We start from the raw sequence: 11,222 nt of genomic DNA on the forward strand, positions 1-11,222 counted from the left end.
GCTAAGCGAATCCGTAGCGAACCCGTAGCGAACTTATTCGCTAAGCGAATCCGTAGCGAATCCGTAGCGAACTACACCAGAAATATCTGTTCTTGAGTTTTCTAAGGCGGTTTAACATTGAATCAACTCAAAAATTCATCTAGACATGTTATAAATTCTTATAAACAGCTAATTCAAGCATATATGGTACTTATGAACATTAATTAACACTCACAAACACCCACATACATCACACTTACAAATTCATACCAATTTCTTGCATTTTAAGCAAGTTTAACAAAACATGCAAATCATTGATCAAACATCTACATATACCCACTTTCAACTCCCCAAAGTTGTTTACCTCATCTACCATGAGTTCACTACACATGTTAGGATCAAAAGAATCCAATTTCCATTAAGAAAATCACCCACAAAACCCACAAGAAAATAGAGTGGAAAGAGTTTGGGAATGGAGGAATCGACATCCTCCCCTCTTTCGAATCACTCACGAATATGTAATCTAACTCTCGTACCTTAGCTCGACGAATCCACAAGCTTGCTCTTCTCTTTCTCTCCCACGAGCTCTCCCTCTCCCTCATGAGCTCCTTGCCCTAGCTAAGCTCTTAAACTTCTCATGGATTTGTAACTTATGAGACTATTCACCCAAACTTATGCTACTTATACTACTTTCTATTGTCATGAACCAAGCCCAATTGGCTTAGGCCCAAATGGCCTCTCACGCCCATCAAGCCCAAAACAAAGGTTCTCGCGTCTAATAACTTACGCTCGGCTAAAATAAATAATCTCCGATTACGAGGAAATTCTTTTGAAAGTCAAACAATAAAATAAAACATATAGAATATATTTTACGAAAAACGGGTCGTTACAACTCTACCCCCCTTAAAAGATTTTCGCCCTCGAAAATTACCCGACTAAAACACAACTCCGGATAAACTCCCTCATCCGACTTTCTAATTCCCAACTTGCATTCTAACCAACGGGTTTCCTCATACTACTTTAACCAAAACATACAAAACACTTCATGCAGATTCGCCCTTGATGGCGGCAAAGCAATCCTATGCGTCACTTTTCCGAATCATTTTACTTCCCTCTGTATTCCTTTATACTAACTCCGGTCAAAATAACACTTCTTCCGGATTCGTACCAACAAAACATACAAACTCCAAACCAAACCAAGTTTGACTAAATCAGTCAATCCCAATCGACACAATCTCGTCTACTCATCAACAATAGATCAAGGACAGCTAATCCCTTGATTTGTCGATAGATAGTCAACAATCGTGATGATGGCATAAACCATTCTCATCAAACTACTTAAAATTTTAACTTAACCTCTTACGGTACTCGCAGCACTACTCCAAAACAAAACCACTCCACTCGAAATACTCCGAAAGACCCTTCCGTTGCATACTTCACAACTTTTCAAATTCCATAAGTTCTTGACTGCGTCGAATCTCACTCCAACCATTCATTCGGTAGCACAACTTCTACGCTCATTTGTTGTCCAACTTCTCAAAGTTCTTAACACATTCCAAAAATATATCATCTCCAACCGTCAAATTCTTTTCCTTCGCAACTCCCAAATCGTTGCGTCAAACCCTATCATAACTGTTTTATTTTCCAAACAATCTCTTATCCAAATTCTGACTTCCTTAACATGACCTTCCCGATATCATTTCCCGTCGAAATATTCTTATCCAAAATATTACCTTAAGTCACTCGTCGACTAACTATCATTTCATCGTCCATGATGAAGATATCCAAAATATTTATTTCCTTCCCACATGGTATTACTATACTACTCCAACATATACGATGTTCCCAACATCACTTAGTCTCCACCGACTTTTTCCATTCCATAAATAATTTTCCAATTGCTACAAAACATCTCTGATACTTACTTCAAGCATCACTTCCAAATTCTCAACACACATTTTCCGAACACAACAATCACTTATGTGTGAGATAGTCCTTTCCGCAAATTCTTACTTGACATAAGTCACTTTCTTACGTCTCTCTAATACTCGTGCTCGACACGTTTCCAAAGGCTAACTTTCTTATCCCCAAACATCCAAAGGTAACACTTCGCACTTAGCTTCTCAAATCCTTCCAAGAAATGACTACTCGGTTCAAACATACTCAACCTTTATAAATCCTTCCTAGGCTCTTCTTGATCACCTAGTAATTCTGTATTTAAATCTCAGCTACTATCAAAAGTTGATTTCCAAACAACCATGATCTCCGTCTTGTTGATTCCAACACAACTCTCATCAGATTCCTCTGAAAACTTTTCATCAACAAAGCTTCCATCTTTATCACTCTTCCTCCTCTTTGAGGATGAACCATCAAGTGAAAGACAACCAATCAAGGGAACATTCTTGCTACGAGTTCCGCTAGAAACACCACCAGTCCCACTTATTGTAATCGGGTTTTCAGTTCCCTAACCACACCTTCCATCCTTGACATCAATCTCCCATTTAACTTAACCCTCAAGGTATCCACCATTCGCATACTCGTCGTATGATCATCACTAGGTTTTCTTACCCTTGACGCACACGTCTTCTCCGTTTCCCAGCAACGGTTTTCACTTAACATTCAATCTGCTCCATCGTCCCCCAATGGCCACATTCTCCCTACGGCTAAACAACTTCATTCCGACTCACTCCGAAATGATCATCTGATACTTCCTCCAAAGTATTCTCCAAATAAGAACTCCACTTCGAACAACGCTACTCAATCTTAAACAATCCACTTCAAGAACATCTCTATTCGTCCTTACTCCTCGCGTTCGAAACATCTTGGAGAGATAAAATCTTCTCCCCCACTTATCTCAAACCCACCTTTATACTTCCACTAGAACATCCGGTGTAAGCACCTAACCGTCCTATCGATTCCAAATTTATTCCTCCCAAGAGAAATCTAATACCGACAGCATTCACATGCATGTCGTATGCAAAGGGTAAACATAAGGTAAGATATCTAAGCATCTACTCAAAACCCCGGTGCAGTCCTCTTGACATACACACCACTACAAAATACATAAACATACTATTCCCATCTATGCTAATGTAACAACCTACGTAACAACTAGCATACATAAACACAACAACATGTCAATACATATATTTATAACTAAAATATATGTAAGACAACAAAACATCCATGTACACAAGACATCGAGTCAAGTACATGCATTACATTTCATTTGCCCGCATACTTACAACATTTACTCAAACATGTATAAAACATAGCATGTTCTAAAACAAGTTCTCATCATGAGAATACATTCACATAGTTCAATTAAAGAACCACACTAAGTACTAGTAATCAATCTACCACATGTTATAAACAAACATATAACAACACACATTAGGATCTACTTACATCCTGCTCCTTTCTCACTCTAGTGAGAAAAATTCATTTTCACTTACTCAAAAGAAAATAATCATATGTTTTCAACAAAATCTTCATCACAAGCAGTTTTACATCATGCTGGATCATCAACAATTAGCAATAAGCATCTACAAACCAAAAGTTCAAACCACACAAATTTCTAAAACTTTAAGCATAGAAATACACAACCACTACTTGACTTGATAACTTATAACAATGATAAGTATCAATCGCATCAAGTACACACAACAAGAAAAGACAGACACAACTGGCACACACGCTCACTCGATCTGACTGCACAGAACGGCTCTGATTGACACGTAACCTCACAGTCCGAAGACGACCTGCTCTGATACCACTTTGTAACACCCAAACCCGTTATTTAATTATCTCTGCCTTTATAAAATCTTTTTCGAAAATACGCAGCAGAAAAATTGAAAATCTGATTTATAAAGCGCTGGTTTGAATATCACAAACTTCATTCAAAGATAATACTAATACATTTGTCTAGTAAAATATTCGAATGAACTAAAAACAAAACCTCGCATCAAACGATGCGTTATTAGTTATACAAAACGGATACTTTTCAAATGAAAGCTTAAGACCAACAGAGTATACTAAGAGGACTACATGCATATACATATAAAAACCCCTTTTTCCCGTGTCTCAATCAGAGCAGAGCTTCACCATTGCACTCGGACGAGGCTAACACATAACCTGTCAACCTGGACCCCCAAAGGTCCAGCAATTAACACAAAGCAGAGAGTTAGAAAACATAAACATAAATATAAGTGTGAGTAGTATGCTACACACTTCACACGCTATCATACATTTCTAACTCACGCACATACATCGTCAAATACGACTACCAATTAATCATTCATTTACAAACACACCAATCATATAGTTTCACGTCTTCTCGGACACTACCAAAGTGTTCATTTTATAGTCATGACGGACTCTACACTTGTTCATTTTATAGTCATGACGGACTCTACACTTGTTCATTTTATAGTCATGACGGACTCTACTCACCTACCAAGTCATGGCAACAATCACAGTATTAAACAATTAGTAAATACCAAAGCTTAACACATACGGAAAACACATTACAATCCAATCAGATATTGTCACATAACAATTATCAAATACATGTGCATTTACCCTAATGCATTCTAATGCCAATTATCCAATGTCATGTCATCCCTAGACACGACTAATGCATGTGGTACCAATTTACATTGTTCAGATTTCAGTCATGACGGACTGTTCAGTTTTCAGTCATGTACGGACTGTTCAGATTATAGTCATGTACGGACTGTTCAGATTATAGTCATGCACGGACTCTACATCAACAGTTTTACATCATGCAGGATAAGCGTCTCACCAATGGTGGACCAAACCAGTTTTACATCATGTTGGATGCTGCTATTCACCCCATTTAAGATGAACCCAGTTTTACATCTTGTTGGATGCGTCGGAACTTACCGAACCACCTTATCTCCCTTGGATAAGCTCAATAACAGTTTTATATCATGTAGGATATGGTTATCATCAACCATCTCTCCCATAAAGAGGAGTCACACAGTTTTATATCATGTTTGGATATGGGCTCCAGATCTCGGATAACATAATCCCATCTTCGGCCACTTTTCATAAACATAGTCCATTTTCATCAATTATTGGAATTCACATGATTCCCAAAACACAATTATTCATGAATGCATGATTACTTTTAAACACATCAAATACATGACGCTATCTAGCTCGAAGCTATACATTCACTGATGCGGAAACACAATTCCAACATCTAACACATTAGGATAACACAATATCCTATCACTCCAATCATAATTATTCACATGATAATTATCTGCATAACCATTTTTATACACATAAGGTTTCATTTACACTTATGTCATAAAACACACATCATTTCCTTAACATTGTAAATTAATGCTAAAACATAAACATAGTCACTTGAACTACAAGTCATTGCATACGCGTGCGAATCATATAACGATTAACAATAAGCATTAACAACATCAACATGTATCAACAAACATGTAAGGATACCCTTAAACCATGTTACAAGTGCCTAATTGCACTTAAAACAATTATCAAAAAGTTGCTGTCACAGTGCTGTTCGCTAAGCGAATCCGTAGCGAACCCGTAGCGAATCCGTAGCGAACCCGTAGCGAACCCGTAGCGAACTACATCAGAGGGTTGCAGGTACATGGCGAACAGGTAGCGAACTTATTCGCTAAGCGAATCCGTAGCGAACCCGTAGCGAACTTATTCGCTAAGCGAATCCGTAGCGAACCCGTAGCGAACTTATTCGCTAAGCGAATCCGTAGCGAACTACACCAGAAATATCTGTTCTTGAGTTTTCTAAGGCGGTTTAACATTGAATCAACTCAAAAATTCATCTAGACATGTTATAAATTCTTATAAACAGCTAATTCAAGCATATATGGTACTTATGAACATTAATTAACACTCACAAACACCCACATACATCACACTTACAAATTCATACCAATTTCTTGCATTTTAAGCAAGTTTAACAAAACATGCAAATGATTGATCAAACATCTACATATACCCACTTTCAACTCCCCAAAGTTGTTTACCTCATCTACCATGAGTTCACTACACATGTTAGGATCAAAAGAATCCAATTTCCATTAAGAAAATCACCCACAAAACCCACAAGAAAATAGAGTGGAAAGAGTTTGGGAATGGAGGAATCGACATCCTCCCCTCTTTCGAATCACTCACGAATATGTAATCTAACTCTCGTACCTTAGCTCGACGAATCCACAAGCTTGCTCTTCTCTTTCTCTCCCACGAGCTCTCCCTCTCCCTCATGAGCTCCTTGCCCTAGCTAAGCTCTTAAACTTCTCATGGATTTGTAACTTATGAGACTATTCACCCAAACTTATGCTACTTATACTACTTTCTATTGTCATGAACCAAGCCCAATTGGCTTAGGCCCAAATGGCCTCTCACGCCCATCAAGCCCAAAACAAAGGTTCTCGCGTCTAATAACTTACGCTCGGCTAAAATAAATAATCTCCGATTACGAGGAAATTCTTTTGAAAGTCAAACAATAAAATAAAACATATAGAATATATTTTACGAAAAACGGGTCGTTACAACTGGCCTTTTGGTCGCTTCGACCACCTGTTTCCCTTTCTTATCTTCAGCCTTCTGAACCCCCTGAAGTGACAATTTTTGTTGGCGCGGATGCCTGCGCCATTGTGTATGCGTCATGGGATTCTTTCCCATGTAGTTATTTCTGTAAGCATACTTCTTCGAATCGACAGATTGATTCGACTGGTTCTTACTTGAACTCCCCTTATCAACAGAATTTCTGACAAGGTTTGGTGCATGATCATGAACCCATTTGTTCATTGGTGCATTGTTGGATGGCACAAAAGTGTTTGGATTGCCTAACCTTTGGTACATTGGTTTAGCATGCGCCACATTTTGTCTTTTTACTAGCCTTGATTTTGGCCAATTCTCTTTGTTTCTTCTAAAAGGTATGAACTTGTTAAGGCCCTCAGTAGCCTTTTTGTCAAATACTGCACTGCACTTTGGGCAGAGCATGACTTCAGATTTGTTAAGTTTACACCTTTGTAAGAAATCTATCAGTTCCTCTTCAGCCCCAGGATATACTACTTTCATCTTCTCGTAGTATTCATTCTCTGGGATAGAAACCAACTGTGCGCCACCAGATAAATCCATGGCATCAACCATCAAGCATTCGACTGACTCCACATAAGAGGCGTCTGATATTTGTAATGGATCTTCATCAATTTTAATCTGTTGCTTGGGTTTCTCTCCAAACTTCAGTCTTCCATCTTTCAAAGCCTTTTGAACACGATCCCTGAAAAGAACAAATTGTTGAAGGTGTGAAAACACAAGAAGGGGGGGGTTGAATTGTGTTTTAGCTAAGTTAAAACTTTTTCAAGTTCTTAACTCAACTACGTTAGCAGCGGAAAAATAACACAATAAATAACAAGATAGAGAGAGATCACACAAGCAATTTATACTGGTTCCTCTCACAAAACGAGAGTAGTCCAGTCCCCTTGCACTTCCAAGGGATTTCACTATAATCACACAAGATTACACCTGCTCAAGCACACAAGCAAGAGACTTCTCAACAATGCTCAAGCACACAAGCTTAAGACTTCACACTTAAGCACACAAGCTTAAGTCTCACACTTAAGCACACAAGCTTAAGTTACACACGTAACAATAAAGTATATAAAAATATACAAGTGCTCTTAGATGAACCTAAAGAGAGCAAAATACAAATAGTACAGAGTATTTGGCTGAAGTGCAAAAACACTTGACAGAGGTTCAGAGCTTGTATATCAGAGTTCAGAGTTTGTTCAGCACACGTTCAATTCTTGATTATTATATTTGTTGTAGCTGAATCTTCTAGTATATATACCACTAGAAAAGAGTCGTTGCAAAAAGAACCGTTGGAGTTGATAACCTTTTGTCTTCAAGCAGTCTGTCTTGATGCAGTTGGTTGTATCCAAAACTAAGAAAGAGTTTCAGGTACTTTGACTACTGCAGAGTGGACTTTCCTTATTCAGCTAACAAAACTGAAGACCCACGTTCTCAAGACAGGACAGACAAAACAGAGGTAGCTGAACTGATCAGGCTTGAAAGGTCCTTTTCTTCATTGGTAGAAGAGTTGACTGGAAAAGAGAATCTTCACAGCTTACAAAGAGATCTTCAGAGTTTGATGAAGCTTGTAGACAGATAAGAAGATCTGAAGTCTTCATCCTCTGAACGTTGTAACCTCTGAAGTCCAACATCTTCTGAGCGCTTGTGAACTTCTGAATTCACATCCTCTGAACTCCACTCAGGACTTAAATGATGCTTATATCTGCGCACTTAAAATAAATTTTTAGTCCTTCCAATTTGTTAATTAATACTTTGTTATCATCAAAACCTTTATAGATTTAGGGGCAAACATTTTTAAATCAATTTTGTTCCAACAATCTCCCCCTTTTTGATGATGACAAACATAAGTATTAATTGACAATTGTTGTTAAATTAACTTATCATGTTTCTCTTAGGTTTATGAGGTTTGCAAGCTCCCCCTAAGATTGATACTTCATAAAGTCTGAACTTTATGTTTTATCCATGATATTTTAATTTAGTATAAGATTAAGATAATTTTGAAATAAAATAAGTTTCATATCTTTCTTCAGAGTGAGAGGTTTGCAAGCTCTCCCCCTAAGTCTCATAAGGCTAAGTTAAAATTGCACTCTTAACTTATCCTTACTTATGAAATTTATTTTAGTTTCAACTAACTTAGTCTCCACCTTGAAATACGTAAAACAATTTAAACGTAACAACTTTTAACATAACAGATAAAAGCGAGATAAAAGGCGTGGTTTCAGTTTTGGAACATATCAATTAATGCGTAACTACTCCCCCTTTTGTCATTATCAAAAAGTAAAACAAAGTTATATAACCAAGACAGTCAAAGAAAAAGAGTGGTTGTTACAAAGGTGAATTAATTTCAAAAATGAAAACCAACGCGCTCAAAGGTGTATAAAAAGTGAACGAGTTAACATGCCTTCTTCACGTAAAAACACGAGTAAACAAGTGAAGCAAGAGAAAGTAGGAATAATGAAAAGATTTAGTTTACGCATCGCAGAGTTTAAGAGAAAGAAGAACGAAGAGAAACGCGAAGACGAAGAGAAGGATAAAAAAGACAACAAGAAACCACAAGATGTTGAGATAATAATCATCTCATCAGACTCAGAAGCTGAAGAGAATGAAGATGATGCTGACTATGTTGAGTTCTTGGCTGGCTATGTTCCAGAAGAGGAACAAGAAGAAGAAGAACAAGAGCAAAACCCAGATCCCATTGAAATATCATCAGAGGATGCTGAGGAGAAATCAGAGATTTCTTCTGAGTTTTATCCATCTGATTAGGATTAGGTTGTCTTTTTCTTTTTCTTTTTACCAATGTACTCAACATTATCAGATCATTAATAAAAAATTTTGATTTTAGAAAGCATCTTGTGTTCTTATGTTCTAATTTAACAAAGAAAAGAATCACAAGCAAAACAAACAAAACATATAATAAACCACATAATAAGAAAAATTGTTCAGAGGATAAAACAGAGAATAAAAAGAAAGCATAAAACATGTGCAGAGAATCCTAGGGTTTCTTAAGAAAAGCTAAGAGTTGGTCGAATTTATCATTCAAAGATCCCACATTGGAAACTAAACCATCCACCTTGGTTTCCAATGTCTCTTGAGCAGCTCTTTGACGCTCTAAACCTTCTTGCTGTTCCCTCAGGGCTTCTTGAAATATTTGCAACTGATCCGCCATAACAGGAGCTTGATCTTCAATCACAGGTTCTGGTTCTTCAACCACAGGTGCCTTGCCTTTATCAGAGGGTTCACCTTCCTCTGGATAGTCTATCATCAGCACATCCTCTTGATCCTGAGAAGCAAGCACATCATCTGTAGCATCCTCTTGGTTTAACTCAGAAGTTTCTTCAGCAAGCCTGGCAGCAGCTTCAGCAAGTCGTTCATACTCAATCCGTTGATCCTCAAGACTTTGCAAAAGAGTAGAATCAACCCAGCAATCCTTGAATGCAGACAGACGCCTCACAGCACCAGCTATAGCAGCAAGCTTAGCACGCTCATGCTCTTCATGATTGAACGGCGTTAACCTTTTCAACTCAGCCCTAGCCAAACTGTTCCTCATGAAGCTTATACCATCCAGATCCCGCTTACCAATAACAGCCTTAACCTTTGCAGCAGCAACATCCAAAGCATTGCAAATCCTTGCCTTAATGCGTGATACTTCGAGGTCCACATCAGAAGGACAAACTAAGAACCTGTCCTTTATTGTAGATAATCTAAGCAAGTCTTCATGAAATTGAGTGGATAGATTACTAAAGGTGTTGGATGATGAGGGTGAAGGATTGGGAATGGTAGAGAGAGTAGGTGTTTCAGGATCTGAGGGCTTGGGAGCACAAGTGTGAATACGCTCAGGAGAAGCATGTTCAGCACTTGGGTTAGGATGTGGTTCAGGGGTTGGTTCAGATGATGAAATGTCAGAAGTTGATTCAGGGTGAATATGTTCAGGAGATGGTTCAGGGGATTTAGATTCAGGGTTTGGTTCAGGAGCAATTTGTTCAGGGGTTGGTTCAGGAGGTGGAGAGGATTGTTTTGTGGGAGAGGTTGGTTTAGTGACAGGAATATCTGGTTGAGGTTCAGATGGTGGAATGTCAGGTTGAGGTTGAGGTGATGTAGATTTGTGTTGAGTTTCATGCGAAGGAGGATGATTGTTTAGAGGGTCAGGGCTCAGATGTTTTTCAAGTTCAGATAGGGGGTTATCAGAGGTTGGAATATCAGAGGTTGGTAAAATAGTTCTGAGAGGTTTGGTGTAACCTATTCCAATCTCATTTTCATTAAAAACATACTTAGAAGACTTACCTTTATCTTTAGAAATAGGAGCAGGTCTTCTACGAAGGCTTTCAGCAATAGTCTCTTCATCAGACTCAGTCTCATCTTCAGACTCAGATTCTTCAGATGAACTGTCTTCCTCAATAACAATAGGCTTTTTAGAAGCTCCTTCAGCAGCCTTGTTTGAAGTTTCTTCATGCTTCCTCTTAGTTCTTTGCTCAGCCATAGATTGCTCAACCTTAACCTTCTTCTGAGCAAGAAGATCTGGCTTAACTTGCTCATCCTGAGAATCAGCTTTCCTCTTTGGTTTCCTCTTAGGCTTATACATGTTTACAGGAGCTGGAGGAACCATACTTCTATCAACAACCAAA

The sequence above is a fragment of the Trifolium pratense genome, linkage group LG4, assembly GCF_020283565.1.
Source record: "Trifolium pratense cultivar HEN17-A07 linkage group LG4, ARS_RC_1.1, whole genome shotgun sequence".
Classification (NCBI taxonomy): domain Eukaryota; kingdom Viridiplantae; phylum Streptophyta; class Magnoliopsida; order Fabales; family Fabaceae; genus Trifolium; species Trifolium pratense.